Here is a 10,014-nt window from a genome sequence, read left to right as displayed (position 1 = left end):
TATATCTATTGGTGTACAATGCACCCAACTTTCGCCGCTTTTTAAACCCGACCCATGTTGGCGAGCGAGATCCTGACGAAGACAAAAGGACGCGACCCGCACCGGCGTCCACGAGGAAAACGAGCCGGCGTCAGGAACAGGTTGAGGGCACGCTCACACCGCGCTCCCCTACCTAGTGTCCTGTTAGCCAACGTCCAGTCTCTGGAAAACAAGCTCGATGACCTCAGGGCAAGGATCAAGTTCCAGAGAGACATTCGGGACTGCAACCTCCTCTGCTTCACCAAGACATGGCTGAACCCAGCGGTACCGGACCACGCCATACAACCGGCCGAGTTTTTCTCCGTTTACCGCATGGACAGAACAATGGAGTCGGGGAAGACACGGGGAGGTGGAGTGTGTCTGATGGTGAACAACCGCTGGTGCGACAGCGCAAGCGTTGTTCCTCTTTCACGCTCCTGCACATCAAACCTGGAACTTCTGACCATCAAATGTCGCCCTTTCTATCTTCCACGGGAATTCAGCTCGGTCATAGTCAGCGCCGTTTATATTCCACCTCAAGCGGACACGGACGCTGCAATATGGGATTTACGCGACCACCTCACAACACACCAGACACAGCACCGGGACGCCGCACTCATTGTGCTGGGGGATATTAACAGTGCAAACCTCAAGCGCGCACTGCCGAACTTTCACCAGCACATCACCTGCCCCACCAGGGGCGAAAGGACACTGGATCACTGCTACACACCATTCAGAGACAGCTACCAGGCAAAATCATGCCCGCCGTTTGGTAAATCGGACCATGCCGCCATTTTTCTCGTACCTGTTTACAAACAGAGGCTGAAACAGGAAGCCCCGGTACAGAGGGAGGTGTCACGCTCATCTGACCATTCGGTGGCCGCTCTGCAGGACGCTTTGGATGACGCAGACTGGGCCATGTTCAGGTGTAGCTCCAAAGACGTCAACGTGTTCACGGAAGCGGTGGTGGGATTCATCGGGAAACTAGCGGATGACACGGTAGAGAAAACCGTCATCAGGACGTTTCCCAACCAGAAGCCGTGGGTAGACAAAACTATCCGCGACTCTCTGAGACCCCGCTCCGCAGCCTATAATACGGGGATTGTCACTGGGGATATGTCTGAATACAAGGCTGCGTCGTACAGCGTGCGCAGAGCGGTAAAGGAGGCAAAGAGGCGCTACGGGAGGAAACTTGAGTCACAGTTTCAACACAGTGACTCTAGGAGCCTTTGGCAGGGACTGAGAAACATCACGGACTATAAAACGCCAACCTCCAGAGTGGAGAGCACGGATGCTTCTCTGGCAGACGAGTGTGGGATTTATGTTTTAAAGGATTTATGTTTTACAGGTTTTACTCATTAGAAGCACTGTGCCCAGGCCTCATAAAGGCTCTGTGTTTTTCCATTTGATATTATGTGTTTTTCCATTTTGATATTATGTGTGTATGTGCTGTACAAAATGTCTTATCTACAGAAACAAGATATGGAGACTGCTGAGCTCATCTACTGGTCGAGAAGAAACAACTGCACCTGGTTCTGTGAAGGACACCCTGAATGGGAGGAAGACCCAAGCACAAGAATATAAATATTGTGTGAAATGTAGTGTGAGCATACAGGACTGCCCTGCATGCCTTGATGCTGTTGTTCTGTATCCTGAGCTCAGTCTCAATTATTCTGACTTTATTAAACTTATTAAGATTTTAAATTTAAGAGTAAGTCTCATCATTGACAGACCTGAACCTGGGAGGGAAACAACGAAGATTTTTCCCAACAATTTGGAGGGGGCACCCGGATCTGTCTGAGACGAGGTCTCTGCTGGGAATTCTCTGCTTCAACCATCAGCTGAACAACAAGACAGGTAAGCAGTCACCTTTTTCATAAAAGAACTGCAGGATTGATTACTCTAAATTATCTGGTTGAGGTGGTGGAGGCACCAGTGGTTTTCTGTATATTGAAATCAGAATAATTGACGAATTCAAAGGATTTAAAGAAGTAAATGCAGTCAAAATGAATAGAAAAATGGTAATGTCCTTTTAGAAAGGTTGAACTGTATAAGTAATTTCCTGACAAGGTTGAACTGCAAAAAGTAATTTCCTGGCAAGGTTGAACTGTAGTATTAATTTCCTGGCATGGTTGAGCTGTAAAATTAATGTCCTGGCAAGGTTGAAATTCACTAAAAGGGTGATTTCGTGAAACCCGGCGTGGTAACTTACAGTTCGTGAAACCCGGCGTGGTACTCTACAGTTTGTGAAACCCGGCGTGGTAAGTTGCAGTTTGTGAAACCCGGCGTGGTAAAATACAGTTTGTAAAACCCGGCGTGGTACAAAAAGGTATAAGAAATATTGTGAAGTGTGGTGTTATATCGATCTGTGTGTGTACCTGAGTGTGTGTGTGAATGAGATAAGCTGATCTCGAGTATTTTGAGACCAAATTGTCGCGCACCTCTCTGGACCGTCACTTAAGTGTGACCCGGTAGGAACGGACGCGAGGGTTTGGCCTCAAGTGCGGAGAAAGCTGAATGTATGAGCCCAAGAGATTGGGACACTGAATGACAAAAATAAAACAAGAGTGAAAGAAGCAGTACACACACAGTGGTTTCTGTATTAAGGACATTAATCCTGGGAAAATAGGTGGTGTTAGATTATATAATAAAAAAGCCAATTAGTACCCATAGGGAAGCATAGAAAAGTTAGACATACAAACACCCCAATAACCTGATGGTGCAGACTGTTTGGTAATAATCCAAATTGTGAGAAGTGTAATTGGACTAGGGTAAAAAATAAACTGATAAAATGACTACCTATAAGGAAGTATGGGATAAATTGAGTAGACAAATGTTGGCACAGGCTGAAATTAAAGAAAAACCAAGGGTGACAAGAGAATTAGAAAAGGCATGGAAGCAATTAGAGTGTATTAATGGGTGGGACAATTCCACTGAGAACAAAGGGGAACTATTAAAGGCCATAATGAGAGAAGAAGAAAGAGCAGACAAAGAGCATAAAATGGCGGTGCGGGAACAGGCAAGCTGCAACATTTTTTACTAAAGGGAAATTAGAAAAGAGGTGAAAGAAAAGGCCTATCAGACTAGAATATGGAGCAGAATAAAAAGTGTCATGGTCTGCAGGGTAAAAATTGCAGCTATTAATGAGAAACAATCAGAAGAAGAAAAACCTAGGCCACCCCCTTATGCAGAAAAGTCCCTTCCGCTCCTTTAATGCTGCCTGTGATGCATGTTGTGGCAGGAGAAGTGTCCACGACAACCAAACAGGCAAATAAAAATGGAAGGTTTGTTCTGACAGGAGGAACAGTTGAGGTAGAACAAAGTGAGGAGGCTAGGTTAGAAGAAGAAAAAGAGTAAGAGAGCTAATAAATGAAGAACTGACAAAACAACCCATGAGTTCAATCATTAACAGTAGTTTAGACAGAGAAATACTTCAGAGAACTCAGGAAGTAGTGGAATTAGAGCGACACGTGAGGGCAGCTGACTGGAGAAAGGAAGAGACTGACGGGTGTGGATAAGGAGGAGGCAGCATGTGGAAGCAGAGTAGGTAGTCTGTATGGAGGAGAAAGTATACATGAGGAGGAAAATGTCAGAATGCTGAGGACAGAACTCAAAGAAGGGAAAGGGAAATCAGAGAAGAATGTAGGGAAGATTCAATGAAAGGGCTAAGCCTAGCTAAAGGTCAGGGGGAAGAAAAGGATAGTGTAACAATCACTGGATATGAGCTGGACATAGACTGGGGTTCTAAACAGGCGGCACAGGCCCAACAGAGGGCTGGTACAGCTACCAGCCCACACAAAGGAGAAGGAGGTGCCTCAGGAGCAACCTTATTACAAGCCTTAAATTTAAAGAAAGACATGGGGTTAGAACAACATACCCAACCCAGTATCCACTGTACAGGATAGGAGGACAACAGAATCCAGAGTATAGACCATGGGGAAATGCAGACATGAATGCAGTACTGCAGAAATTGCCAGATCTAACTAAGGGAGGAATGAGATGGTTAAATAAACTCACCACATTAACCCATGGTAATGAACTAGCAATAGGGGACTTTAGGGCCCTAATGGGACATCTGCTTACCAGAACCCAGATGACTACTTTAGAGGATGAAGCTAGAATAGAGGACATGGCCAATGAGAAACCACTGTCCAAAGTAATTACCCAAATAAGCAGGGCTCTTACAAACCTATATCCAACACCAAAAATGACTTATCAATCTATAAAATTTAAGATAGGAGCAGAAGAATCTGCATCAGCATATCTGCATAGGACAGAAGCTGAATGGGAAGAAAGGACAGGGCAGCACCCAGATTGCAGTGACATCTGTAAAGAGTTTTACAGGCAGGCAGTAGTGAAGGGAGTTCCAGAAAAAGCAAAACAACAAGTAGAAAACAGTCCAGAAATGTGTGGGGGTAGTGGAGAGACATGGGCCAGGTATTTCATTTACTATGTAGACAAAGCCATGGAAAAACAAGAAAGGGAGGATTCTGAGGTAGAAAAACTGAAAACACAGCTACTAAAATTGCAAATAGAGGCAGAAAAAGAAAAGAATAAAAAAGAAGCCTAGAGAGGAGCTCTGCAAATGCCTGTAATGAATCAGGGATGAAGGGACAGGAAGTGTCACAAGGGGCAGCAAACTATCAGCCTCAGGGCCCATATGATTATCCATATGACCCGCTGCCGGACTGGCCACCTTATGGAAATGGGTGGGAAAACCAAAATTATAGGGGGAATTACGGGAGACCGGGAGAGAGCAGGGTGTTATCTGTGCGGAGCAGGTGATCACTGGAGAAAAGACTGCCCACTGAATAGACGGGACAACCTCCTGCACGGGGACGGGCTCCTGTCAGAGGAGGGCCTCAGGAAGAGGAAGAGGTGTCCCCAGAAATGTCCCGTGGTCTACCAACCAACAGGTGCCCAGACAAAGCCCAGTCTGGGGCCAGGCAGACCAGGCGGATTATTGACGAGACCCACAGAGAACCTGTAAGGGGGCTGAGGCTGAGCCCTACCTAACTATACTGGTCAACAGACAGCCAGTAAAGGCCTTAGTGGACACTGGGGCCTCCTTCTCTACCATAAGGCTGGAATGGTTGAGAAAGGACGCACTATCCTGTGAAGTACAGGAAGTCAAAGGGTTCTCTGGGGAAATTGTAGCCTGGCCAATATCCAAACCTCTGTCTGTAGAAGTAGCAGGTCAAAAGGTCATGCACCCTTTCCTATGCTCTGCCAGTGTGCCCTCTGCTCTGCTCGGACGAGACCTGTTAGTAAAATTGGGGGTGAAAATTCTGTGTAGCCCAGAGGGCATAATTTTAACTTTTCCAAATGGAAAAACACAAAACTGTTCCATTAAGGGTGGTCTAGTGCATGCAGCTGGTCAATGGGTATTAACTACAACAGGAAGAGTGGGAGTGGACATTTATTGGGTCAGAGTGCTGCATCCAGAACAAACCAACTTTAGGCAGCTGATAAACCAGAGACTAGACCTGTTGAGACACTTCCTGCCAGTTTCTGACCCATTACACTGTACTTTATACTATGACAAAAGTAATGATGAGGTTTATGCAACAGAGTTTAGCCAATATGTAGATCAAAGACATACCAACCTGAAAGGCTCAGTCATATACATTGGAAAGGAAGGGGTAGCTGTGGAAGTAAGGTTAAGTAAGGAACAATATGACTGGTTTGAAATGAAAACTGTCTCTGTACCACACATTTCCTTAATGATCAGTAAACACCATGGAGCCAAGGCCTTAGGCCCCATGGTAAAAAGACTAAAACAGGCAGCAGATTGGGAAGATGAGAGACAGGGTTGGGAAAGGTCGCACATGACAGGAGGTCACAGACTACACATAGAGGAAATATGTGAGGGTAGGTACGAGAAGAGAAGGTCAAACAGAGAAAAGACTAATGCTGTAATGGATGGGCCAGGGGCAGAAGAGATGTTAGCCAACCTACCAGAAAAGTTATGGTCAACAGGAAGTGAGGATGTGGGTTATTGTGATATTCAGCCAGTGTCTTTTGAAATAGACAAAACAACAGTGGTAAAGGAGAGACAGTATAGAAATAATTGTGAGGCCATGACTGGTATTGCCCCCACCATTCAGAGTCTATTGAACAAGGGAGTGCTGTGTGAGAGCACATCTGAATGGAACACCCCAATACTGCCTGTCATTAAACACTCCACAGGGAAATATAGAATGGTCCATGACCTGAGAAAAATAAATGAGAGGGTTCTGACAACACCACTGCCCACTCCAAATCCTTACACCATTTTAACCAGATTGACCACAGAACACACCGACTTCTCCTGTATAGATCTGGCAAATGCATTTTTCTGTATACCTTTAGCAGAGAAGAGTAGGGACGTGTTTGCCTTCACATACAACGGCCGGAAGTACACTTACACAAGATTACCACAAGGCTTCATTTTGAGCCCTGGCATTTTCAACCAAGAGCTAAGAAAGCTGCTGGACAATCTAACAGTCGATACCAACACAATTGTGGTTCAATATGTGGATGATTTGCTCATTGCATGTACATCTGCTGCCACATGTCTGACAGACACAGAGAGGGTGCTGTCACTTCTGGCTGAGGTAGGGTTGAAGGCAAGCAAACAAAAGTTGCAAATCTGCAGGCCAGAGGTCACTTTTCTAGGGCGATTAGTGGGTCGACAGGGAACCTCTATGACAAATGACACCAAACAAGCCATACTAAACCACCCAAAACCCAAAAATGTGAAAGATATGTTGTCTTTTCTGGGCCTAATAGGTTACAGCAGACAGTATATTGTGAATTACACTGAAAGAACAGCTTTTATGAGAATTTTAGTGAAGGAAATTGGAATGAAAAACAGTAAGGGTGAATTGAATTGGACAACAGAGGCTGAACAGGCCTTCATTACCCTAAAGGGGACATGGCAAAGGCTGCTGCTCTACAAACCCCAGACTATGGCCAACCTTTCAATTTAGATGTGACAACCACGGGCAAAACTGTGAGTGGTGTGCTGTACCAGAAACAGTTTCAACAAAGACGAGTGTTGAGTTATGTGAGTGCTCCATTGGACGTGGTTGAACAGAAACAAGCCCCTTGTGCTCAATTCGCCATGGCGTAGCTAAAATGATAGAAAAAACCAATCATGTGGTAATGGGACACCAATTGATAATTCTATCAAACCACTCACTGGTAGCATTCATTACCTCCTCCTCGTTCACATTCTCTGCACAAAGGCAAAACAAATTGATAAAAGTATTGACTGCACCAAACATTGTACATGAACACAAAGGCATAAATATGGCAGAATTAGTGGTGGATGGAGAGCCCCACATGTGTGAGGAAAGGGTAGAAAAAGACAGCAAGATCAGGGAGGGTATGAGTAGCAGGCCACTGTCATCACCAGACGTGACATTGTTTTGTGATGGATGTTGTTTCAGAAATGATAAGGGTACTCTTTCTGCTGGGTATGCAGTGGTGTCCAGTGTAGGGGAGGGAGATGACCTGACAGTAACAGTCCAACAGAAATTGTCAACTAAACCATCGGCTCAAAGAGCTGAATTATTAGCTTTAACATCAGCATTGCAAAAGGGAAGTGGTAAAAGGGTGAACATATATTCAGATTCTGCCTATGCAGTAGGGGCAGCTACAGTTGAGCTGCAAGGATGGGCCAAAGTGGGATTTGTGACATCAACAGGGAAACCAATCAAACATGCAGAAGAAGCATCTCAACTGCTAGAAGCTATAGTACTACCAAAGGAGGTGGCCATAGTAAAGTGCTCAGCACACACTAATGGCAGAGATTTTGTATCTGTAGGAAATGCAGCTGCAGACAAAGCAGCAAAGCAGGCCGCTGGCTACGTGCCATTACAGATGATGGTCAGAGCACAAGATGAGGTGTTGAATTTAGACCCAGCCTTAACAGAACAGTTCATAATTAGAGAGCAAGCTGCATCCTCACCAGAAGAACAAACTACCTGGTTACAAAAAGGGGAACAAAAACAGCCTCGGGACTGTGGAGAGGTCCAGAAGGAAGCCCTGTGTTGCCAGCAAGAGTAGCTGTCTCAGTGTTAGCAGAGGCCCACTCACTAGCACATAGTAATTCAAAAGATATGACCAAAAGGTTAAAAGGGTGGTGGCATCCATTTCTTCCACACATGATTAGTAACACTATTGCTGAATGTCAGACCTGCAGTGAGTATAATGTCAAGCCAACCACACATCCGTTGCCTGGCCATTTTCCCACGGATAGAGGCCCTGGGTACATGACTGTGATTGACTTCACAGACATGATAAATCCTGTCCACAAAAAGAGATACTTACTGGTCATGGTGGATACTTTCACAGGATGGCCAGAAGCCTACCCATGTGTCAGGGAGGATGCAATGTCAGTGATAAAATGCCTCATCAATCACTACATACCTACACATGGATTCCCCAAAGTCATAAGGTCAGACAATGGTACACACTTTAAAAATGAGCATCTGAACCAAGTAGAATCAGCTCTAGGACTGAAGCACTCATTTGGAGCAGTCTACCATCCTCAAAGCCAAGGTAAAGTTGAACGACTGAACCTGACACTAAAAAACAAAATAGCCAAAATATGTGCAAGCACTTCTCTGAATTGGGTAGAAGCATTACCAATAGCTTTAATGTCTGTGAGATGTTCAATAAACAGAACCACTGGATTTACTCCTTTTGAATTAACCACTGGACGCCAATTTCCTGGCCCCTGGGCCCCAATGCCTGGGGATGGGTACACTGATACACCTAAGGCCTACCAACAAAAAGTAAGAGCTGTTATTAACACATTTTCCCCACAGAAGTTTTGGCCTGAAATAGAGAAACAGGAATTGGACACGAAAAGAGGACCTGACGAGCAGTGGGTGAGGCTGAAACAAATGAAACGAAAATGGTCTGCCCCCAGGTGGTCAGAGCCCATGAAAATAACTGCGCGAACCTCGCACTGCGTACAGTTGGCTGGAAAAGGTAACACATGGTTTCACTTGTCTGCTTGCTGTTTCTGTTCTGCCCCTAGCAGGTCTCTGACAACAGTTCGAGCTGACCTTCGAGAAGGTCAGAGAGAGGGAGAAGAGGGAGAAGAGACGGAAGACGGGGAAACAGCAACAGACCAACCCGAGGAGGGAGACAAACAAAAAGGAGATAATAATTCTGGTGCTAAATCATGAGGGATAATGTTAACAAGGTGGTCACATGTTGGGGGGTGGGAATTGTTGTAGTAATAATAACGTTGATACTGTGGAATGGAACAAGAGAGGAGGGACTCAAGGCAGACACAAAAGAGATGTCATAAGGGGTGGGGGGAGAAGCAAAACTAACTCTGGTAAGGGAAAAAGGAAAAGATGGCCTGTGGGAATTTGACTTATGCCAGGTGATTCACTGTGAGGGAGGAGGAATGGCCTGGAGAGGATATGATGTGTATGGATGTTTCTGGCCTAGCACTGAAAAAAGGCCAAATGGACCATGGTGCCACACATGGCATGATGTGTTCTGGATGACCAAACCAGGTTATACTAAAAATATGCTAGCAAAAAGCCCTATGGCCAAATCTGATTCACTATATAATCGATCATGATACATAGGGACTGCAAACAGCATGGGGTAAAATGACAAATAAAATTATTATTACACTAAAAATGGACCAGATAGGCCCGAGATATTCATAACTTTAGGAGTTGATGTGACAGGAAAAGACCCATTGGGACTCATACGAATAGTGGTGGAAAGCAAAAAACACCACCTCAGCTCCACTGCCAGACAAAGATTTAACTAAGAAGGAAAAAATAATTAAAAGCATAGACTACGGTTCGTTAACCCCATTGGAATTAATGACATTAGAAACAGGATATCAAGATTCAAATCTGTGGTTAGAGTGGGTGTACAGTGCTGCCGAAGATGCAGGGTATGAAGGGTGTGTAGCATGTGCTGCTGGAAGACCAAAATTAATCACAGAACCAGCACCACTGCATACAGAAGATGAGT

General features: G+C 45.1%; 1 pseudogene; it reads left to right on the top strand.

Annotated features, from left to right (window-relative positions):
• The first annotated feature begins 3,946 nt into the window (after positions 1-3,946).
• On the top strand, positions 3,947-9,255 carry LOC122326771 (annotated as a pseudogene).
• Positions 9,256-10,014: the final 759 nt, after the last annotated feature.

Source organism: Puntigrus tetrazona, chromosome 21 (genome assembly GCF_018831695.1).
Source record: "Puntigrus tetrazona isolate hp1 chromosome 21, ASM1883169v1, whole genome shotgun sequence".
NCBI classification, from domain to species: domain Eukaryota; kingdom Metazoa; phylum Chordata; class Actinopteri; order Cypriniformes; family Cyprinidae; genus Puntigrus; species Puntigrus tetrazona.
The sequence above is the reverse complement of the archived record's forward strand: the minus strand, read 5'-3'. Positions and strand labels throughout refer to the sequence as shown.